The 24418-nt window shown below is 51.8% G+C and overlaps 1 protein-coding gene across 5 annotated transcripts in view; it reads left to right on the top strand.

Moving 5' to 3' along the window:
* The window catches only part of RPS6KA2 (ribosomal protein S6 kinase A2), a 336387-nt gene that overhangs the window by 207460 nt on the left and 104509 nt on the right, over positions 1-24418 (top strand). The window lies entirely within an intron of this gene.

Raw genomic sequence — 24418 nt, 5'->3', positions numbered from 1 at the left:
TCTCTCCCTCTCTTTCTGGAAGAAGAAAGAGTCTTCCTTCTTTCCTTACAAATTTCCTCTCAGCTTCCCAGCCCCTGCCTCCTCCCCTGTGGGTCTCCCTCCCCTTGAATCGCCCTGCCCTGCATCACCTGCCGCCCCTGCGGGCAGAGTCTCTGGGTGGTCCCGGCTGCCTGCGTGTCCGTCTGTCTTCCTCCTCTGCCCCTTCTCGGACCAGGGTCCCCTCACCTGCTCCTCCCAGCCCCTACCCCTCACTCAGCCGTGGGGCTGCACTTTCTAGAGCCCCCTTTGAAGACCCCGTCTTTTCTTGACTGTTGCACCGTCCTTATCTGGAACCACCTCCACTCCCCGGCTCCTCCCTGCCTGTCTTGTATCCCCTCCCTTCTCTCTCAGATGCGGGTGGAGAACGCACTGGGCCAGGTCTGCACGGATGTCTCCCTTCCCTGGCCAGCACGGGCAGACGCCACGGTTGGGCTCCTATAGGCCGGGTTCCGTCCTCTCGCCGCCCCAGCCGTGCGGCCCCCACCGGGCGCCCCTCCCAAGCTGCCCAGCTGTGGAGGCCACGTTCCCCCGAAGCCCTCTTCCCGTCTTTGTGTGCTGGTGGGGTAGCCTCGCTCCTGGTCGCAGGGACAGCCTCAGTGTCGGAAGCCTTCCAGCAGTCTTCTCCCACGTCCCCGTCACCTTCCCCTTACCTCCCTGTGGCCCTCACCTTGTCCCCTCCCCACGGTGACTGGTGACCACGCCTTCACACTCACCCGCAGAGCAGTTCATGGATTTTAACCTCATCAACAGGCTTTCCCTTTCTCCAGGGTCAGGTACCAGTAACCGTTCAGAGATTTCTGTATCCAGACCCCACTCTAGACTTCCAAGTTTATCTTATTTTAAGCTGGCCAAAATGGGAATACCATTTCCATCAACTATAAGAAACATTCCACGTCTGGAGGTCTTGATCTGTTGAGTTGATCATCAGGTCAGCCAGTAAGGGGTCCCGTCTGTTGATTTGGTCAGATTCAGTTGAATTGGTTGTAAACGCTTCTGTTCTTCTTTCTTCCTTCCTGTTTTTGTCAATGAGTCCATTCCGTCACCACAGAACGTCTCGTCAGTCACATTAGATGGGCCTCTGAAACACGTGGGGTGGGCTTCCGAACGAGACAGCTTCTTAGCAGTGTGACTCTGTATCATTAGGTTTTTTGTGACGTTATTACAATTTCCAGAGGTCACTAACGTATAAAAATGTGTGCTGACGTCTCACTGGCAAAACTGACCCAGCTGTGACCATCTCAACTTTCTATTTTACAGAGTGGAAGAGGGGCTTTTGATTACAAAATTACCTGAAGGTACAGCGCAGGGAGCTCTGCCCAGTGTCATGTGGCAGCCTGGATGGGGAGCGGACGTTTGAGGCAGAAGGGATACACGTACGTGTATGGCTGGGTCCCTTCACTGTTCACCCGAACTGTCACCACATTGTTAATCAACTATACCCCAAAGCAAAAGAAAAAGCTCAAAAGAGGAGTGATGTCCCAGTGGACGGGCCTCGTCCGTGGGACCTGGGGCACAGCCCACCTCCCTGAGCTCTCCTCTTGTGGAAACCCAGGTTTTGGAATTATGATCCAGCCTTGAAGACTTGTAGGGGACAGACTTGCATTAGGAATTGTATGATGGTATAACCTTTACAGTATTTTTCTTCCAAACACTTAGAATTCTTTTTCAGGGTCCAAAATCCGCTCCAGACCCCTCTGCCCAGGGCAGCCTACCTGCTCTCCGCACCCCCTTCCCTCTTGGCTGCTCTGTTTTTCTCTCGGGGTCTGATGTGGGACCAGCAGTGAGTCCGTTGTGACTTGCTTCCTCCCAGGCAGCTCGTGTTGTAGAGGGTGGAGCGGTCAGAAGCCTGGACTCTGGGTGGGCTGTGACTCTTGCTTCTCACTCACCATTTACGTGACAACTCCTGAGTGACTCCAGCTCCTGTTAACAAGCGGTTAGCCAGCGGACCTAATGCACAAGGTCACGCTGACCAGTTAGCGCACATGGAGCTCTGAGGGCCTGGCACGTGGCGGTCACTGAGGGTCAGCTGGCACCACCAGTGGGCACAGCGCCCACGCCAGGCCCCTGCTCTCCCCGGAGAGAAGTCCTCTGGCTTTTTAAAAGAACTCTCACTGGGGTTTAGTTGCTTTTCAATGTTGAGTTAGTTTCTACTGTACAGAGAAGTGAGTCAGCTATATGTACACACATAGCTCCTCGTTTTTGGATTGCCTTCCCATTTAGGTCACCATAGAGCACTGAGTAGAAGTCCTTGAGGTATACGGTAGGTTCTTTAGTTATCTCTTTAGATGCTCAGCATCACTAATTATTAGAGAAATGCAAATCAAAACTGCAACAAGTTACCACCTCAGAATGGCTGCCATCAGAAGTTCTACCAACAATAAATGCTGGAGAGAGTGGGGAGAAAAGAGAGCCCTCCCACATTGCTGCTAGGAATGTGAATGGATATAGCCATTATGGAGATTCCTTAAGAAATTAGGAATTAAACTATCACGTGAACCAGAAATCCCACTCGTAGGCACGTACGCAGAGAAAGTCATAATTCAAAAAGATACACGCACCCCAGTGTTCACTGCAGCACTGTTTACAATAGGTAAGAAGCAGAAGCAGCCTAAGTGTCCGTCAACAGAGGGACGGATAAAGAAGGTATGGCGGGTACTTATGTTGGAATGTTTCTCAGCCACAAAAAGGAAGATCGTGCCATCTGCAGAGACGTGCACGGACCGAGAGGCTGTCTGGCAGAGTCCTCTGGTTTTCACTGGAGGCAACGCCCAGCTGACGACCTGAAAGCCGGCTCTTTCTTGCGCAGCGGCTCATCAGCTATCCTGTTGATTTCCCCGTGACCTTCACCTACTATTTGTAATTTCTGACCCTGCCATTCCCTTGAGAGATCTGCTGATTTGTGATATCAGCAGAGATATTTGCTGTAAAAAGTTTCCTCTTTTCAGCCTGTCAGGGTTTCTGCAGGCTTTTCCATCCATTGCTGCATCCTGACAGGTTGTCAAAGGCTTGAGGGTGGTTATTTTTTATTAAGTAAATCTTCCGTCACGTTCTCGTTTTCTGAGCTCTGCTGCAGTCCTCTGTCACAGATGTTCTCTTTCCTTGAGGGCTTTGGGTTTGGGCGCTGCGATTATGCCGTTTGTGACACTGAGGGCACCCCGTAGGCAAACGTGGCCGTGGCCGCGGTGCTCAGTGCGGGGCATCAGTGTCCTGCGATGGTTTAGGGGAGTCACAGTGCTGGCTGCATGCTGGGTCCGTCCCCTGTGGCTCTCAGGACGCACTACCATGAACCTGAGTGTGGATTTCTCTGGGTGCATCGTCAGAGAGCCACACTCACAGCCCTGGAGACCAGAGGTCTGAACGCAGAGTGTGAGCAGGGCTGAGCTCTCTTCATAGCCCCGGGAGGGGCAGGGGTCCCGCCTGCCTCCTCCAGGCTCTGGTGGCTCCAGGCGCCCCTTGGCTGGAGACCTGTCACCCTGACCTCTGCCTCCGTCGGCGCCCGGCTCTCCGCTGTGTATTTGTCCCCACACGGCCGTCTTACAAGGACCTACTGGACTCGGCCACCCTCCTGCAACCTGACTTCCTCTTCGCTAAGGACCTATGCACTGACCCCATTTCCAGACGAGAGCACTTTCTCAGGGGCTGGGGGCCAGGGCTTCAGTACATTTTTGGAGGGGACACAGTTCCACCCACAGCACGTGCCAGTGATCCTTTGGACCACAGCAGAAGCCCTGCCGTGGCCCATCTAAAAGCATTCTGCTAACACACACGGAGGTTTTCCATCCTCGAGCGTTTCGCTTGGTTCCGTGTCTTGATGTCACTTGATAGGCTTTCAGTCCTTTCTGGAAGAAGAGGGCCAGTTGGTGTGTTTGCTGAGCCCTCGAGATCAGCTGGCTGATCTCTTTCCGTCCCCTCCGTCTATTAAAGATGATAGCCGTTTATCTCGGGTGTGCCTTGGCCTGAAACGGATCCTCTCCCCCGAATCACCGAGGTCACATCCTGGAATCTGTAAGCTAATCTTAAGTTGATGTTGTACCTGCCAGAACCTCACGCGTCTCATTCCTACCACTTCTTGCTCCTCAAGGCCCATTGACATGGAAACTAGTAACTTACCATTCTGATCTCATTTCCCACTGTCTCCAAGTTAAAGTAAAAACGAAACAATAACAAAGAAGCCCGTTCTCCCCAGAGAGATGTCGTCTCTGTTGTCTGAACAGTGCCAGCTCCAGCCTTCAGGTCTTCCACCTGAGCTGCTCTAGCCCACCTGGAGCGCCGTCCCCCCGTGACCCTCTGTCCCTCCTGTAAGCCGGCCCAGCCCCACCAGCCCATCATCCCTCCTCTGACCTCTCCAGCTCTCCTTGTCCCCGCATCTCACATTGCGCGTCCATGACCGTGGATGTCTGTGTTTGGGGACAGATGATCCTGTCTGTCCAGTTAGATTACAAGTGTCTTTCCATTCTGTTCACAGGACTAGAGTTTAGTTGGCATTGTATACAGAGTGGGGGAGTTAGACATGTTCAGAATATTTCTAACACTCATTGGCCTGAACATTCTATGAGAGTCTTTTATGAGCCTGACATTGCACGCCCTGTCTTAATGAAAAGATGTGTGTCTAAGACACAGCCCGCTGTTGACTGCGTTTCCTCTAGAAGTCGGCACTGGGGCGGAGCTGCCAGTCCAGACATCCCAGGTCCATAAGGCACCTTCAGGCGCTTATCCCCGTGACTTAAAAAACAAAGATGAAACAGAAGCCCTGAGGAAAGGATGGCATCGTGAGTGCAGTTTGTCCACAAATCGTGGCTCATTTTAGCTGATTCCAGTCTGAAGTCACAGCCCCTCCTGCCAAGAAGAGTCGACTCTGATCACGTGGGGCCAGTGAGTCATACTGGCTGAGCCCCGGTTTCCAGTATGGGTCGTTAGGTGATAATTTGGAACATGTGTTTGAAGAACCACACGCTTCATCCAGTAGTTCTGCAGACAAATACATCCCTTTTCTCTCTTCCCGTGAAACTGAGCAAAGATACCCACAGTGGACTTTTGCCTTTACGGGTGGTTGGTGGTGACTGGCCCCACGGCTAGTATTTTCATTTTCAGTCTGACAATCTGTTTCTAGAAGACCTGGCCTCCTTTTTTAAAGCAGTTAACTTTTGAAAGAGGAGCAACAGCCCGACGTCCTTGGGAGGGACGTTTCTAATTTCAGCCGTGATTCATCCAAGCCTGAGAGCTTTCTTCCTCCTGTTCTGCAGCGGCCAACCCTGGCCACCCACCTCCTGGATGTCCTTCCCCACTCAGGCCTCCTTGCCTGTTGATAAACACACCCTGCGGGAGTGTCCCCACCTCTTCCGTAGTGGGCAGGGCCTCCTGGTCCTGTGGATGTGGAGTAAGGGTGTGTGTCTGGCCCTGGGCCGGATGCACAGCTGAGTTTCCCAGGCACGGTTGCCTGCTTGTGCTCTGTGAGCCCTGGGTCTGTCATCAGGGCCAGAGTCGGAACCCCGGGCGGCAGGTATTCCTCAGGCCCCTGAGCTGCCAAGTGGACAGCTATGGGATCTGGGGTCAGGGTCCAGGCTGCCTCTGATGACTTTTCTGTAGGAATATGAGCCATGCTCGTGCAGAGCTGAAATCAGCCCTGGGTGCTGGCTCCTGGGATAAGCGCCATCAGCCTGGCCGTGGCAAGGCCTGGAGGCTGCAGGGCTTCCCTGCCCTGGGCCGGGGGGCCCTCCCTGGGGAGAAGGAAGTGAGGGGTGTCTGTGCCAGCAGGGGAGCGGGGTCCCCGCAGGCCCGGAGTCCCAGAGCCCCGTGAGCTGGACCCACCCCTGCCCGAGCCCCCTGCCTGAGCCCCCTCCCCGAGCCCCCTCCCCGAGCTCCCTGCCCGAACTCCGTGCCCGAGCCCCCTGCCTCCCTCCTGCTGCAGCAACCTGGTCCTTCCTCGTCTGAAAATAGCAACTCAGCTTGTTTTGAGCAGCTTCCATGTGGGAAGTCTTATAAATTGTGCTTTGAATATTTCTTTAAAACTTGCCTTTTTTTAAAATTTTAATCCTCAAAACAGTTCTTACTGTAAATAATCTTCCACATTGTTCTGATGAGGAAGAAAGTAGATGCTCAGGGTGGAGGGTAATGATTTACCCAGAGGTCTACAGCTGGTTAACAGGGCAGGTGCTGGGTTGAAGATCCGATTCGCTTGGTCCAGAGACTGGTGCACACACAGGCACACACCTGTGTGCAGTGTCTTCACCGAGAGATCTGATCATGCCGCCCTCATCCCTCTGAATGTGCAGCAGACTGTTTGGAGGTCTATGAACCTCTTTTCAAACCTGATCCCAAAAGTGGCAGAGGCTGGCGGGGCTGTGGGATGGGGCTGAGTTCCCACCTTCTCCTCGGGGACCCCTGGGTACTCCACACCTCAACGTGGGCTTTTAAACTGGGGAGCAGAATGGAAGAGCCTCCTGTTTCTTAATGAGAACTGCAGGTTTAGTTCCTGGTCCTAAAATTCTCGACCTGTCATGAGTGAGGGGAACTAACAGGTTCCCTGTCACCCCTTCAGGACACTCACCCATGGCAGGGGGTGGGGTGGGTGCCCCCAACCCTACTGGGAAACAAGTGTTGGGGAAACCATGGCATATGCGCCCTGTCACCACCGTGAGAGCCGGGAGAAGGTCACACTGCTGAAAATTTCAGCAAGAGCAAACCTCCCATTTTGTCACCTCAAGATGGTCCTTTTTTTCAGAGATTCAGGCTTTTCATCTTAGGCTTCCAAGTTTGTTTAAATATTATGTTTATTTCATGGTGATTTGCTTTGTTGATCTTCTCCTATAGAAGTGCAAATGTTTTCAAGGAAGATGCTTTGTCATTGTATTGGGTTCTCAGGATTATGACAAGTTATATTTTGAGGGCCTACCACCTGCCGGGTACTGTGGCAAATGCTTTACGTGTGTTACTGCCTTTATTTCTTATCATAAGCGATCAAGGTGGGATCGTCCCACTCTCGGAGGAGGGGACAGGAGTGAGTGTAAGGTGCTGGCCGAGGATGGCGGTGATTGTCACGGGCTGGGGTGGGGCGGCGCCCCAGCTGGTGCTCGTTTATCCTCCAGTGGCTTCTTCCCGACCCGCAGTGTGAGCCCAGAGGGTATCAGCTATCCCAGCATTTCTCCGGCGGCACGGTCCCCCGGGGGCTCTGGACCATGGTGAGTGTTTGTGCCAGGCCCTGTGTGATCCTGAAGTGAGTTAACAAAAGCAGGATTCATTTCTCAGTCAAGTACCAGCCAAATGTCCTTGTTCCTGGTCTTCTACCTGGTGGGTTATTAGTAGGACTCCAGGCACCTTGTCTTACGGGCTCACCCCTTCCAGGGCCCCAGAAGGCTTTGCCTCTCCAGGAGATGGGGACACTGATGGAGGAGGCAGCTGCTTCTTAAAGGGCCACCCTTGCTTCCCTCCCATTGGCCAGAGCAAGTCACATGACCACACCTGGCCACAGGGAAGGCTGGGAAGTGTAGTCCTGGGCTGGGTGGCCCTTGCCTATGCAGCCCACCTGTGATAGGAGAAGATGGATTTCTGTGACGATGGTGTCCGGGACACAGGCCTCCACGTGTAGTTCATTTACACTAAATTCCACAATACTTCAGAATGTTGCTGCTGCTAAGTCGCTTCAGTCATCTCCGACTCTGTGCGACCCCATAGATGGCATGGCAGCCAACCAGGCTCCCCCGTCCCTGGGATTCTCCAGGCAAGAGCACTGGAGTGGGTTGCCATTTCTTTCTCCAATGCATGAAAGTGAAAAGTGAAAGTGAAAGTGAAGTCGTGTCCGACTCTTAGCGACCCCACGGACTGCAGCCCACCAGGCTCCTCCGCCCATGGGATTTTCCAGGCAAGAGTACTGGAGTGGGTTGCCATTGCCTTCCCCGATACTTCAGAATAAACCTTGGTAATTCTGCAGAGTAGTTCCTCAGTGTTTGCATGCTCAGTCGTGTCTGACTCTGTGACCCCATGAACTGTAACCCACCCAGGCCCCTCTGTTCGTCGAATTTTTCAGGCAAGAATACTGGAGTGGGCTGCCATCTCCAACTCCAAGGGATCTTCCCAACCCAGGGACCAAACCCGCATCTCTTGTGTCTCCTGCATTGGCAGGCAGATTCTTTACCACTAGTGTCTTCTGGAAAGCCCGAAGTAGTTCCTAAGTATTATTAAAAGTCTTTGGAGATGTTTGACTTTTTCTCTGTAATGGTACGAAATCATTGTGGACAATTGCACACAGTTGTAAATGAGTTTCAGAATTAGGTCTGGACTTGGGTTGATGGCCAGCCGCAATGGAGACCTGCGACCAATCAGTACAAACATGCTAGCGCTTCTCAAGTCCCCGCTCCCTGGAGGAAGGACTCATGATTAAGAATCTGTAGTTGAATGTGAGAGTGAAATAGTATCCGTGGACTCTGGTCCACCAAGCTCCTCTCTCCATGGAATATTCCAGGCGAGGGTACTGGAGCGACTAGACTTCGTACTCACTACCATCCCCAGGTAGCCAGTGTCCTGTCAGTTTGTATCTGTTTCAGAACATTCTGGGTAGAAAGAAAAATGTGGAAAGAACCTGGGCATCCAGAGCCCCCGCCCTTGTAGACATCTGCCTGAGGCCGGCACTCGGGGCAGAGACGGCCAAGGAGCTGCAGCTCCCTCATCCTGCAGTCGCCATCATAGAAATCTGCTGTGTCTCTAAGACTCTCTGACACGCCACCCCCTCCAATGCTCTTAAAATATCTGCAGATGAATCTTTAGTCACTGTTGTTGGGGTAAACCCCCTGAGTCCCGCCAAGTGTTTCTGAGTTTCTTGGACCAATATCACATTGCAGATAGATCATTCATGATCTGCTCAATGGGAGACGAATCCTGTTGTCATGATTTCTGTCTTTGCAGCTCTTTCCGAATTTATTTACTGAAAACTTGGCGTGGCAGCCTGCTTTGGCTCATATAAACTTTCAGTTGGAACCACTGTAAATTAAGGTGGAAAAGACTGAAAGCTGTGATCACAGTCACAGATAAAAATGAGCAAATCGGGTGCACCGTGTGCCATAGCGGGGCTTCCCCGGTGGCTCAGTGGTGAAGAATCTGCCTGCCAACGCAGGAGGCATGGGTTTGATCCCTAGGTTGGGAAAACTATCTGGAGAAGGAAATGGCAACTCACTCCAGTATTCTTGCCTGGAATATTCCATGGAGACAGGAGCTTGGTCCTGTGGGTTGTAAAGAGGCTATGGGGTTGCAGAGTCAGACATGACTTATCCACTAAACAACAGCAATGATATGACATAGTATGTCATGTATTAGAGGGCTCTGTGGTACCCGTAAAATGCCTAGCTTATTTTTCATTTATTGACAGTCTGTTATGGCATAACAGTATGGTGTATCTTGGATATAAAATAGATTTTAAAGTATAAGTTTTTATTGGCCCCTAATTGGAGCGTCTCTCTCACCAATGGGTTGAGCTTATGAAAGTACTCTAAATAAAATAAATGTATTGATTGTCTCACTGTAAAGTTATGTCACCATTAAATAGAACCTGTAGAAATAAAATGCCATAAGTAGAAATAAAATAGAAATAAAATGCTATAAAAGAATATGAGAACCAGCAAACGTGCACATTTCTTTTCAAACAGATTAATTTTTACACAGTGCTTCCCAGATGGAAACGAACCTAGACAGAAGCATCCGCGGCCACCCAGAGTGAGGAGCCAGGAATCTGAGGATGTTTGTCGTTTCCTTTCATTTTTGTAAACATCTGACAGGAGTTTGACAAGCTTCGCCTGCATCCCGCAGGGCACACTGCCACGTGCTCACCTTCCTCGGGGGTGTGAGGTGCGGAGTCACATGTGTGGGAGCCAAACTCATGGACGTCGTTGCCACAGGGCAAAGCTGACAGTGTGACGGTCCCACCAGGACGTGGACACGTACACCCTGGTCCCCGACGCTGGGCAGCCCACGGAGGAGAGCCCCGTGCCCTCTGCGGGCATGCTCCATCGTGTCCAACACGTTGCGACCCCATGGTCTGTAGCCCGCCAGGCTTCTCTGTCCATGGGATTCTCCAGGCAAGAATACTGGAGGGGGTCGCCATTTCCTTCTCCAGGGGGATCTTCCCAACCCAGGGATCAAACCCACGTCTCTTGAGTCTCCTGCATCAGCAGGTGGGTTCTTTACTGGTAGTGTCACCTGGGAAGTCCCATGTGCTTTCTAAGCAAGCACATTTTCAGTGCTTTTAGCTCATAAGAAGTAATTTGGTAATTTCCAGGAACTAATTTATGTAATATGATACTTTGAAAAACACGAGAAGTTAGAGTAAAGCTTAACCAATCGAAATAGAAATAAATAAAACAATCCCACTTACAGTTGCATCAAAAAGAGTAAAATACCCATAAATAAGTTAACCAAGGAAGTAGAAGACCTGTGTATTGAAAACTCTAAGACATTAGTGAAAGAAACTGAAGATACAAACAAATGGAAGGATATTCTGTGTTCGTGGATTGTAAGGCAAGCTTGTAGACAGAGCGCGGAGTGGCAGTTGCCAGCCGCAGAGGGCGGGGGTGGGAGAAATGGGTGGGGAAACTGCTGCGTCTTCATTAGGATCGACACTGGGGTCACTTGTTTCTCTACGCTCACTATCTGTGTGTGTGTCAGTCACTCAGTCGTGTCCGACTCTCTGTGACCCTGTGGACTACAGCCCACCAGGCTCCTCTGTCCATGGGATTCTCCAGGCAGGAATACTGGAGAAGGCTGCCATTTCCTTCTCCAGGGGATCTTCCCAGCCCAGGGATCAAACCCACATTTCCTGTATTGCAGGTGGATTCTTTACTATCTGAGCCACCAGGGAAGTCCCCTCAGTTTTCAGATATTAGAAAAATTCCATTGTCATTGGGGAGGAAACTGAGGCATATTGACCCCCCACCCCAGGCCTCTATTTGTCAGTCCAAGGTCTAGGGTACACCTTCCTGCTCTCTACCCCCAGCGAAATGAGCTGCACACAGGCAGCCTTTTGCCTTGGGCAGGGGTGGTGGGGTGGGGTGGCGAAGGTCTCAGGAGCCCATCTGGTGGCCTGTGTGGGGGAGGCTGGCCAGGGTCGGGGAGCAGGAGGAGGGGTGTGGTTGGAGGAGCAGCTGCTGTGTGTGTGCGTGGGGGGCGCGCAGATATAATATTGTATTGTACAGATGTGTGTATATGCTTTAATTCTGTTTTCCCCAAAGGAATTTTTGTGAATAAACACAATCAACAATCAAATTAAATTTAATGAATTTGATAGTAGGCCCTAAGAAAGCGTGGAGGACAAAAATATATTGAGGTATTTTTCCTTCAAATTACTCCCCACGTCAAATTACACAGAATATTTATAGCTTTTACTGTTTGAAGGTTTGTTTCCCCTACTTGGTAAACTGGATGCATAATGGTGTTGCTTACATAAGAATTCTGAAAGGTGCTTTCAAAGTATTTTGGCTTTTCCAGTTAAGATGGAAATCATGTCTAGCATTTTTCATAGTGGAAATTTTATTATTGTCTGTTTATTTTTTGGCACGTTTTTCCATAGAGAAAAATAAAAGCCTATTAAATTTTGTATGTGTTTCTGTTATAAAAGACGCTGAGGCTGGGAAAGATTGAAGGCAGGAAGAGAAGGGGATGACAGAGGATGAGATGGTTGGATGGCATCACCGACTCAACGGACGTGAGTTTAAGTGAACTCCGGGAGTTGGTGATGGACAGGGAGGCCAGGCGTGCTGCAGTCCATGGGGTCGCAAAGAGCTGGACAGGACTGAGCGACTGGGCTGAACTGAACTGATGAATTTGGTAAAAGCTCATTGTATGAGTTGTGTACGATGAGACTTGTTCCGTGACACATTTAGTTATGAAATAAAAGTTGTGTTGGTAAGACCACTGCACGTTCACCGACTCCAGTGAATAAGGCCACTGGTGCCAAGCTGCTGGGAATGGTCCAGGTGATGGCTTAGTAGATTTAGACATCTTTCACTCCCCTTAGACAGTTGGTTTTATTGGATGTATCCTGTTCAAATAAAATGAGTTTATTTCACAAAGCCCACGTCCCTAGAAGCCAGCCTTAGCAGTTCCAGGTAGCCCTTGATGGCCCCGGGTCGAGCAGGACACTGTCTGCTTTCTCCCGGCTCGTGTATGTGGACTCTCTCACCCCAGCTGCACCTGCTCAGTCAAGGTGAGACTCAAGTGATAGCTTCTAAGGGCTTTTCAAGTCTACGCTCTGTGCCACTTCCACATAACTCCCCGTGAAGAATATAGTGGAGGAGTGGGTCTCAGTGACGCTAGCCACCCCACAAGCTGGAAACTGACCTCTTGTCCACGGCTTGACCTGCTCGGCTCTCTTCCTGGGCTTGTGGGAAATCCTGAATTTCCCCTCAAGGGAGGAAAAGTGCCAAGAGGAGACCTCGGCTCCCTCTCTGTGGGCAGGGTGGCAGGGATGGGTCAGAGTGGACCCAGGCATCCAGGTGGGTGTGGCGGGGCGGGGACGGGGCTGGTGGAGAAGGCCCCGAGGCCAGGGAGGCCCAGGGACCTCCAGAGGGACCCTCAGGGACGTCCATGCTCGTGGTCCATGTGTCCCGGGGAAAGTTCTTATAGAGAGAAAAGTTGTTCAGTCGCTCAGTCGTGTCCGACTCTCTGTGACCCCATGAACCGCAGCACGCCAGGCCTCCCTGTCCATCACCAACTCCCAGAGTTCACTCAAACTCATGTCCACAGAGTCAGTGATGCCATCCAGCCACCTCATCCTCTGTCGTCCCCTTCTCCTCCTGTCCTCAGTCTTTCCCAGCATCGGGGTTTTTTCCAAAGTAGATTCTATCAAAACTAGAGTAGATATTGGAGTGAATTTTCACACCAGCTACGGGCTGTGCGCATATAGTGAACGATTTACAGCTGTGCTTCGTGTCTCTCACCCTCGAAATTTTAATATCCCCGTTTGATCTGCCGCCATCAGACGCAACAGCCAGCCCTCCCTCCCCAGGGGCTGGGGCCCCCCAGGGGATTGATCCCCCCAGGGCCAGGGAGCCCCAGGGCCAGGGAGCTGGACTGTTTTTTCTCCCTGGAATGGTGGCTGGTGTGCTGTCCTTGGTGGGAATTGTTCATGGAACTCATGAATAAATCTGTAGGTGGAATAGAAAAGAGTTTTATTTGAGCCAAACAGCAAGAGACTCCTGGTGGAAGTCCACATAGCTGAAGCCAGGAACCAGTTCAGCAGGCGGGGCTGGGGGGTGGGTAGGGTGCCTTTGCAGGGAATGGGGGGATGGAACACCCGGTATTTCAGGAAATACCCCTGCAGATTCAGGTGCCGTCTGCCCCCGGAGGACCAACTGTGCAAAACCTCACCTCTAAACATTTGCACCCAGGGGCCAAGAGGGCGTGTCTAAGCCAGAAGTTTCTGGAGAGAAGCAAGGAGTGTGTTAGAGGGGGAGCCAAGATCCCTCACGTGCTTGCATTGCTCTAAATAATCTCACACACTCAGCCTTCAGTGTTGCAGTTCTGATCGCCGCTCTACAGAAAAGTAGGTGCAGGACAGCAAGGGCCACGTGGCTCGGGATACCGGCCCTGGGACCTGGACCTGGGCAGCCCCCCACCCCCCAGCATCGCTGGGGCTCAGTGCTCGTGGGCGGCCTCCCTCTCCTAAGGTGTGTCTTTCAGACCCGCTGTTTCATGAGTGTCTTATATCCCGAGATTTCCAAATGTGAACTCATCTCGTGGAGGGTCTGTGTGTTGCGGCGGGGATGAAGGGCCAGAGCACTGGCTTCCTTGTCAAAGGAGCGCTGGGTGAACGCCAGGGTTGGGGCCCTGCCTCGTCAGGTTTGTGACTTCTCGTCGTCTCCTCAGCTTGAGGATCACGTCTTCATCCGAAATGACTGATGTCCTGATGTGGTTCCTTTTGCCTGAGAAGTTTATTCTTCCAAGTCGATGGAGGGATTTCTATTTTAAAAAGAGGTGGTCATCCTTATTGATAAAGAGAACAACAAACCGTCAGTTGTTTTTTTTTTTTTTTCGGTTCATTCAGGGGATGGGTGTTATTCTGAGCTCTTATCTCTCTTCGGATAAATGATTTAGTAACCAAAAAAGCCAGGCTTCAGCAATACATGAACCGTGAACTTCCAGATGTTCACGCCAGTTTTAGAAAAGGCAGAGGAACCAGAGATCAAATTGCCAACATCCGCTGGATCATCAAAAAAGCAAGAGAGTTCCAGAAAAACATCTATTTCTGCTTTATTGACTATGCCAAAACCTTTGACTGTGAGGATCACAATAAACTGTGGAAAATTCTGAAAGAGATGGGAATACCAGACCACCTGACCTGCCTCTTGAGAAACCTATATTCAGGTCAGGAAGCAGCAGTTAGAACTGGACACGGAACAACAGACTGGTTCCAAATAGTAAAAGGAGTACGTCAAGGCTGTATATTGTCACCCTGCTTATTTAACTTATACGCAGAGTACATCATGAGGAACGCTGGGCTGGAGGAAGCACAAGCTGGAATCAAGATTGCTGGGAGAAATATCAATAACCTCAGATATGCAGATGACACCACCCTTATGGCAGAAAGTGAAGAGGAACTCAAAAGCCTCTTGATGAAAGTGAAAGAGGAGAGTGAAAAGGTTGGCTTGAAGCTCAACATTCAGAAAACTAAGATCATGGCATCTGGTCCCATCACTTCATGGGAAATAGATGGGGAAACAGTGGAAACAGTGTCAGACTTTATTTTTTTGTGCTCCAAAATCACTGCAGATGCTTATTGCAGCCATGAAACTAAAAGACGCTTACTCCTTGGAAGGAAAGTTGTGACCAACCTAGACAGCATATTAAAAAGCAGAGAAATTACTTTGCCCACAAAGGTCCGTCTAGTCAGTTCAGTTCAGTTCAGTTCAGTTCAGTCGCTCAGTCGTGTCCGACTCTCCGCGACCCCATGAATCACAGCACGCCAGGCCTCCCTGTCCATCACCAACTCCCGGAGTACACCCAAACTCATGTCCACAGAGTTGGTGATTGGTTTTTCCAGTGGTCATGTATGGATGTGAAGAAAGCTGATCGCTGAAGAACTGATGCTTTTAAACTGTGGTGTTGGAGAAGACTCTTGCGAGTCCCTTGAACTGCAGGGAGAGCCAACCAGTCCATTCTAAAGGAGATCAGTCCTGGGTGTTCATTGGAAGGACTGATGCTAAAGCTGAAATTCCAATACTCTGGCCACCTCATGTGACGAGTTGACTCACTGGAAAAGACTCTGATGCTGGGAGGGATTGGGGGCGGGAGGAGACGGGGACAACTGATAATGAGATGGCTGGATGGCATCACCAAGTCGAAGGACGTGAGTTTGAGTGAACTCCGGGAGTTGGTGATGGACAGGGAGGCCTGGCGTGCTGTGATTCATGAGGTCTCAAAGAGTCGGACACGACTGAGCAACTGAACTGAACTGAAGTGAACCAAAAAAAAAAAAAAAAAAACCCTAAAAAGAAGCTACATGCTGACATAGTTCCAGAGGTAGAGAGAATAAGCAAAAAGTTAACACCAAACTCATTGGCCAGTTAGTGCATAAAAACAGGAATTGGCTTTTTTCTCTGAAATGCTCCACTCCTCACATAAATTAAACAGGAAACGAACACTTGCTGCTCTGAAGTGCTTCCACCTTGGCAAATAAGGTGCCTCCTCGTGCTGGATTTGGCAAGTCTGGACTCCATGCCGAAGCCAGTGCTGGAGACGGCTCTTCTCCAAGCGTTTGGGAGGATCCCCACCTGCTTCCCCAGCCCCCACCAGGCACTAACTAACCTGGAGTCACGCTTCTGACTTTTTGATGCAAAGTCAAAAAATTCACAGAATTCGTTTTAAGTCTTCAGATTTTAACTTCACTCTTCAGTTTATTAAAAAACCTTCCCTCCAGTGTGGTTTGAGAACTTGCACAACCTTTGCTGATGGGCGGCTTGTGGAAGCAGAAGCCGTGTGCACAGCCCGTGATTCATGCTCATAGTCTTGGCTACGGCAGCACTCTGCCTGCTGGGCAAGTGAGCGACGCTGGTGCAGAAACTGTCGGCTTTTTAAGTATTTGCTCCATCTTGGTTTGTTAGTTTAAAATCATTCTTGTCTGTTGTTATCATCTGAATAAGATTGTTATATTTTAAAATGGGGCTTCCCCGATGGCTCAGCGGGTCAAGAATCTGCCTTCAATGTAGGAGACAGAGGAGAAGCAGATTCGATCCTTGAAAGAAGGTCCCCTGGAGTAGGAAATGGCAACCTACTCCAGTATTTGTGCCTGGAGAATCCCATGGACAGAGCAGCCTGGCGGGCTACAGCCCATGGGGTGGCAAAAAGTTGCAGACGACTGAGTGACTGAGCCGGCACAGCCCCATGTTTTAAAGTAATAGCTTTATTTTCATAGAGGCCATGACTCGGATATTTTACAACTTTAGAAAGTCCAGCTTTTCAAGCTGCTCGCTGAATTAACGTGGTTTTCCTGCAGTTATTTGTATGGTACTTGTCTCCATTTTTCCACCATGCTTATGTAGTTATATTTGAAATACTCTTGTGGGCCCCTGAGGGTTGCTGTGTCGGGACACCTGGAGAGCGTGGGGAGTCTGTGTGTTGCCTCTCTGTGTGATCGTGAGATGTAGCCTAACTGCATTGATCAGACTGAATAGAAACTATTTTCTTTGAGTTTAATGGAACTGAAAATCATTTGCCTTTGAACTCCTTATTAAATTTTTTAAGATATCTTGAATTTTATTTCCAAGTTGGCAAAATCCCAGCCCACTTCCCTGCCCAGCTTATTGATTCTGGGCTGGTCTCCCTCCCTCTACGACTCTCCAAGAACTTGAGTGCTTATGGTCATGACCAAGGGGATGTCAGGAAGAACTTCCACCGGGACAGTCAATACAGCAAACCCACATGAGCTTCGTGGCGACGCGCGCTCTGTAAACACCTGGCCCTTGGTGATGCTCCCGGCACGGGTGCTCAGAGGCCCCTGCTGCCTCCCTGGCAGGTATCTGCTGCTCCACGTCTGGGTGGGGAGCTACCCACCCCTAGTGCTGGGGGACATGCACATGGCAGGCTGGCCTCGACCCCGAGAAGGTCACGTGCCCACTGCACGCCTTGCTGTCTCCCCTGCAGCGAATCGCGGGGCAATGCTCTGTGCCCACGCATACAGAGCGTGAAGCTCCAAGGCACGGGCCAGGGTCTGGGCGGCGTCTCCGGGGCGTATATGGCCAGCAGGTGATGCGCAGCTGGCCTTTGCAGGGCCGGCCTCGTCCCCGGAGCAGACTTTCTGTGTCTGGGGCAGCTTCGTGGACGGAGGATAAGGAAGACTGCCCCTGGCAGAGACGGGGCACTTTACTAGTGGGCCCTGACAGCCCCAGGCACCTGGGGCACCGCTGTCCCCGGGCAGGGGGCCGTGTGTGCAGAAGCCGCCTGCCCTCGTCCACACCCAGCCTCTGTGCCCTGAGCCCCAGAGTGTTCCTCTCCCCTTGTTCTTCCTCCAGACTGGAGGGGCTCTGGGGCCCTGGGGGCTCCGCTCTGGATCCTTAGTGAGCAGCCCTGCCGCTCCTCAGGCACCGGGCAGCCGGAGGGACGGGAGGTCCGGCTCCGCACCCCGCGGCCCGGGCACAAAAGCCCACCTGGGGGCCAGGGGCTCGGGAGACGGACAGGCCCCCTGGACAGCCCGTCAGGGAGGGCCTCGCCATGATGCTCCACTGCAGAGCTGGAGGGGTCCTTCCTATGACTCCCGCCGAGGGAGCCTCCCCCTCTCCCTCCCAGCCCGCTCTGCGGCCACGCCGTCACGCTGCCCGAGGACGGGCCCTTACACCGACCGTGTTCCCATTGATTTAGTGCTGTGAGGTGTCTGTGTTCTTCCCCTAATTAAAATTAGTCACTGTGCACGCTGGTGTCAGAAGTCGGGACACTTTTTACCAATATTTACTGACTAATGTGTGGAAGACACTACCTCGGAATTCAGAGAACTAGAAGGTTAGAATCCTCATAAACCCCACCACTCAGGCTTAATTATTTGACATCTGGGGACATTTTCATTCTTTCCAAAGTGTATCTCTGCAGAATCTTGCCATCATTCTGAACACGGAACTTGGTATCCTTTAAAATGACTGAACCTCATAAGTCATGTCATTAAATAGCATCATAAGTGGATTTTATTTTACGTACAGAGATCTGTTGTCTCTCTTTATTTAAACATGAGGTATTTAAATTCGATGTTTCTCCCCTAATGTGTCTCACTGTTCGTGCATAAATGCTAAGTCTCTCAGTTGTGTCCAGCTCTTTGCAACCCCATGGACTGTAGCCCACCAGGCTCCTCTGTCCACGGGATTCTCCAGGCAGGAATCCTGGAGAGGGTTGCCGTTTCCTTCTCAAAGGGATCTTCCCAACCCAGGGATCTGAGTCGTGGCTCCTGCATTGCACGTGGGTTCTTACCCACTGAGCCACTGTGGGGCCTTGTCTCACTGGGTTAATGCTGACACAGCATCCTTAGAGGTAAATACCTATCTCCCTCTGATTTCTCCCCCAAATTTTGGAAGTGAACTCACTTGTTTCACGATGAAGGCTTTGGGCAAAGGCGCCAAGTTGCTTTCCAGAGCAACTGTTGCATCTTAGTGTACCCCGACAGCTGCCAGTGGGTGATTACTACAATTTGGCAAGCACTGGATATTGTTATTTTCAGCATCTTGGCTGACTAGATAGACCAAAAAAAAAAAAAGTCTCATCTGTTTAATTGTATGTCTGTGACGGCTGGTGAGGTACTTGAAAAAAATAAATTTCTTGGATATTTAGTTTCCTTACATGTAAACCGTCTTCTCTCTCCACTGACCAGTTTTAACTTTGGGGGTGCCAGTCCCCGCACACAGTCACACACGTAGGTCACACCACAGATACATCACACACACACACACACACACATGTTAACTTTTCCTTTGGCTCCAAGTCTTTTCCTGGTTTGTCCCTGGTCTTTTAGTTTCTTTTATGGACTCTCCTGGTGGCTCAGCGGTAAAGAATTCGCCTGCAATGCAGAAGACACAGGAGACGCGAGTTTGATCCCTGGGTCGTGAAGATCCCCTGGAGGAGGGCAAGGCAGCCCACGGCAGCGTTCTTGCCTGGAGAATCCCAGGGACAGAGGAGCCTGGAGGGCTGCAGTTCACAGGGTCACAGGGAGTGGGACACGACTGAAGCGACTGCACACACACGTGACCTTCCCGTACTTGCATCCTTTCTGCTTTGCACCCGCCTCTTCCTTCCGTCTTCCCATCCCAAAACAGGACGTCTTCATGACTTTGGAAAGTATTGACCACACCCAGTCACCCACATCCGCTGTGTGTCTCTAATGTTTTGGTCTACTTTTCCGGATGCCATTTAGTTGTTATTCTTAATATTTTATTGCTCCTTTGAATGTTACCTAGTCTCCCCATTGCATTCTTGGTTTATAAGGATGGAATTGAGTTTTGTGTTTTGCTTTGCATCCAAACCTTCTATTATTAGATCTAATATATTTATTTTGGTTTATGCTTTTAGTATGCTAAATATACTCTCACACTGCCTTTGACCTACATTTGTAGTGCTTATTTCTATTTCTGTGCTTACTGCATTTTCTAGAATTTCCAAGGGAGTGTTAAATAGTGATGGTAATTACATGTGCTTTTGTAAGTCCTATAGTTTGGGGTAGGAGTGTTTCTGTTTTTGCAGATGAAATGCAGGAAAGAAAGATTAAGGCATTTGTCACTGGTGACATCAATTTCTGCCTGTTGAACAGTTAGACCTGTCCAGGTACCTTCCTGTCTCAGGCCAGCGGACAAAGGCAGCTGAGACCAGATGGCATGACCCCTTTGTATGCTCGGATGGTCTTGGGAATTCAGGACATTCTGTGACATGTTTCCCATGTGCACGCGTTTGCATGATTTTCTGGGGAGAGGAGGGCAAAATTTCATCACGTTCTCAAGGATTTCTGTCACCCAGGAAACTTGAGATCTTCCACCTGCAACCAGGTTGGCTTTGGTGGTTACAGGGGACAGAGAGCAGCCGTGGGGTGGGGGTTGGTTCCTGGACCACAGGAGGAGGCACGCTGGGCGGTGGGGCCGTGACCTCAGCCCCAGACCAGAGACGAGACCCCACCCGGGGGTTCCGGGAGCGAGCCTGCCCCAGCACGGACGCCGCAGCTCGAGGAATTCCCCAAATTAGTTGGCTTTTAGATTAAGACAACGGAAAGAGGTTTCCCCAGGCCAGTTTTTAGCAGACACTTGGTGAATTTAAGTTGCTCACATTGCCTGAGAGAGGTGTGCCTTCTGTGCTCCGTGGTCTGAGCTGGTCTCCATGTCCCGCTGTGGCCCCCTTGCCTCATGTTACAGTCACCTGCAGACGTCCCTCTCTCTGCTTGGAGCTAGCTTCCTGCTCAGAAATGGTTTCCTGGAGACCTGGGACTGTCAGTATGTCAGCATTGCTCTGTAGTTCATCTGCCCAAGTCTGTTGCTTGTTGTTTAGTCACTAAGTTGTGTCCCTTTGTGACCCCATGGACTGCAACATACCAGGCTTCCCTATCCTTCACTGCCTCCCCAAGTCTGCTCAAGTTTATGTCCATCGAGTCGGTGATGCCATCCAGCCATCTCCTCTGTCGTTCCCTTCTCCTGTCCTATCTTTCCCAGCATCAGTCTTTTCCAGTGAGTCAGCTCTTCCCATCAGGTGGCCGAAGTATTGGAGCTTCAGCTTCAGCATCAGTCCTTCCAGTGAATATTCCAGATTGAATTCCTTTACGATGCCTGGTTTGATCGCCTTGCAGTCCAAGGGACCCTCAAGAGTCTTCTTCATCACCACAGTTTGAAAGCATCAATTCTTTGGCACTCAGCCTTCTTAATGGCCCAGCTCTCACATCCATACATGACTACTGGAAAAACCATAGCTTTGACTAGTTGGACCTTTGTTGGCAAAGTGATGTCTCTGCTTTTTAACATGCTGTCTAGGTTTTTCATAGGTTTCTGTCCAAGCAGCAACCGTCTTTTAATTTCGTGGCTGCAGTCACCGTCCACAGTGATTTTGGAGCCTAAGAAGATAAAATCTGTCACTGTTTCCAGTTTGTCCCCTTCTTACTTAAATTGGAGCACTGGGAAATGGACCAAAGCTAGTTCCATTTCTTATCTCCCCTTCGGGTGTTGCTTGTCCCTCTAACTTGACCACCATGTTTCGCTCTGGTTTTTGAGTCACTGCTGGGAATCTTCTGGTTGCAGCTTCTATTAATCACGCATGCTCAGGCCGTGTGTGGAGGACACGACCGAGGCCTTGTCCGAGTCTGCAGCCTGGTGGCCAGGGACCTGAGCTGTCACCACCAAGTCCCTGGAGCATCACTTCTAAGTCCTGCTTTAGCAGGAGCATCAGATCTGCCACAGTGGACTTGGCCCTGAGTTAACCCAGTGTAAGAATCAGAGTGAGGTAGCTATTTACTGAAGAGTTTTCAAAGGACCCCTGAAGTTTTAATACCTTCCTGATTTGCCTGAGAAGCTCATATGGATCTTTTTGTCCATTAATCCATCTGACCCTGTTCTAATAGCTGTTTCATCATACTCCCAACTCTTTGGGCCAGTAAGTCCCTGCAAACTTTGCCTTTGCCGTGTGCTGTGTAAAGGAGACTGTCTGTGAGTCGGCGCGGCCTGAGGGGACGTCCCTCAGATCCAGTCCACCCCCTGTGCTGACACAGCCTGTGCGCTGCTGGCCCTGACCTCTGGGCGGCCGCCGTGCGACCTTGAGCTGTCGCTGCGCTTCTCCAGGCCCAGTGGGAGCAGGGGGAGGACGGAGCGCTGTCCTTCTGGCCTCTCAGCGGGTGGAGCCCCTCGCCCAGAGGCCTGAGGGCCAGAAGTGCCCCAACGAGCTGGAAGAGACTCCAGGCCAGTGCCAGGCGATGCTCAGAACCTGAGGAGACTAGATGCAGGGAAGGCCTTGAGGCAGAGGGGACAGAGTGTTGCACAAAGGCCATGGACCCCACCTGGTGAGCTCTGCTTCACAGGGACCAAGGGCTGATGCTTCTGCATCATCCAGAGAGGGAGCCTCTGACTGGACCTGAGACACACGCTCTGCATCCACAGGGGCCTTGTTGAGGCCGCAGAGGGGAGGGAGCATCGATGACCCCTGGGAGTCGGGGTGGGAGAGGGGAGCAGGGGCTGCACACAGCGGCACGTGGGCGGATCCCTTTGCAGATGCTCAGAAACAGAGGGGGAACACACCCCAATGGAACATTACTGAAACGGTGCTGAGGTTGTGTGGTCACTCAGTCATGTCTGACTCTGAGACCCCATAGACTGTAGCCCACCAGGCTCCTCTGTCCACGGGATTCTCCAGGCAATAATACTGGGGTGGCATTTCCTCCTCCAGGGGATCTTCCTGACCCAGGGATCGAAACCACACCTCCTGCGCTAGCCCGTGAATTCCTACCCCTGACCCCCCAGGGAAGCCGGGAGGCTGCGGCCGGCTCCTCCTGAGAAGGGCGGTGGCCACAGTGACGGCAGCACCGGGGCCTAGGGCGCGGGCTCAGGACTGGAGGAACGGTCCCTTCCTGCGCCGTGGATGACGCTAATGATAGGTCGTCACGTATCCCAGACGTAGCTTCTGAAGCCCCGAGTCCCAGTGTGGGTCGATGTGAAACCCTTCCTGTCTGTTGTCCCTCCCCAGGTGCCAGGTGTCTCTCTCAGGGGGCAACTCGCAGAGCGATGTGGTGGTTTTACACCCAGAGGGATGACCATCCTCCCGGTGTCCTGCCTGCGGAGCTCCGATGCGGTCTCCTGAGATGACCTGAGCTGACTGTCCCTGACTGGAGCCCTGAGTTGCTGCAGGAGGCTCCGAGCTCTCTGTTTTTGGGAATATTGTGGGGTTTGGGGGGCGGGAGTCCACCCTGATCTGAGCTGGTTCCCGCCACCCTGGTCTGAGCTGGTTCCCCCCAGGCTGTCACACCACCTGTCCAGGCAGGCGCCCGGCTCCTCTGGCCAGTGATTCACAGGCTCAGGGCATCCCCTGCAGATTCCAGCCTAAACCCCCTGGGCCTGACTCTTCCCCCGCAAAATCCCGGTACAGGTCGGGAGCAGGGAGCCATCCGCACTTGGGGACCAGCCAGGCCCGCGTGGGGAGCAGTTGTCAGGCAGCCCGTGCACGCGGGGGAGCCCCTCTGGATGGGCGGTGGAGTGGGACCACCGCGACCCTGATGGCCACCCACATCACCCAGGTCAGTGCCAGCTCGGGCCAGGTGAGCCAGAGTGAAGCGCACACGCCGGCCTCCCGGGGCGGCTGGGGAAAAGTCAGGCGTGCGATGCGAAAGAGAGAATCTGCAACTTTGTCTCTGAAAGGCGGTTTCCTTCTCGTCATCTTGGCGGTCTTTCAGGTTAAAGAGTGGACCCGTCCCCTGGGATGGATGCTTTGGAATTGGCTGTAAATTAAAGTATTTGGAGGTTGGAGGCACAGGGGAGCTGGGAAGTCCTCCTGCAGGTGGCCGAGTGGAGTGTCCTTCTAACCCACCTTCGTGTCCCGGCCCAGGACGAGCGGGGCCCTATTGGGATCGTTAAGCTTTTATAAGAGCCCCGTGCGAGCTGTTAACCTAGATTCACTGCTTGGAATCACTTTGGTGGGAGCATAAAATCGGCTTCTCTGAAGCTCAACTGCACTGCTTAAAGGTTTTATATGTGGGATGTGAAGTGTGGCTTTGGTGAGATTGTGTTAGAAATCCCGTGTTCCTTTTCCCTTTTAAACATCAGGGGTTCACTCCAGAAGCCCCCGGGAGGAGTAAAGCCGGCTCCTTGTTGCACAAGGGGCTGCTTCTAGGTCGTATTAGTAACACCCTGTGGTACTGAAGTCTTGATGGGTGAGGAGGCCCCTGTGACTGGGCAGGTTCAGCTGGCAAGAGGACGAACTCTTTTCGAAGCAGCGCCCCCCACATCCGGCAGCCGCCGGCTTTCTGCTGCAGCCTCTTCCTGGGTGACTCAGTCACTGCCTCTGTCGTCCCTGCCACGTCATGGAGGGCTTGGACACCGGGCAGCGGGTGTGCCAAGGCCTCTGTCCGCTGCGGGCCCCCCGGGTCTGCAGAGAGGAGGGCTGGCCACTCGGGGCTGCCGGGGAGAGGCTGTCCCCAGCCACAGGGGGTGGACACTCTAGTGCAGGGCCCCCAGCCTCTGGCATCGAATGCCTGGTGATCCGAGGTGGAGCTGATGTAATAATAGAAATAAAATGCACAATAATTGTGTGTGTTAGTCACTCAGTCGTGTCCGACTCTTTGCGACCCCATGGACCGTAGCCCACCAGGCTCTTCTCTCCATGGGATTCTTCAGGCAAGAATACTGGAATAGGTTGCCAGTTCCTGCTCCAGACGATCTACCTGACTCAGGGATCGAACCCGGCTCTC

The sequence above is a fragment of the Moschus berezovskii genome, chromosome 10, assembly GCF_049115385.1.
Source record: "Moschus berezovskii isolate FMDL1 chromosome 10, NW_MosBer_1.0, whole genome shotgun sequence".
Classification (NCBI taxonomy): domain Eukaryota; kingdom Metazoa; phylum Chordata; class Mammalia; order Artiodactyla; family Moschidae; genus Moschus; species Moschus berezovskii.
Note: the sequence above shows the minus strand (reverse complement) of the source record. Positions and strands in the feature narration are given on the sequence as shown.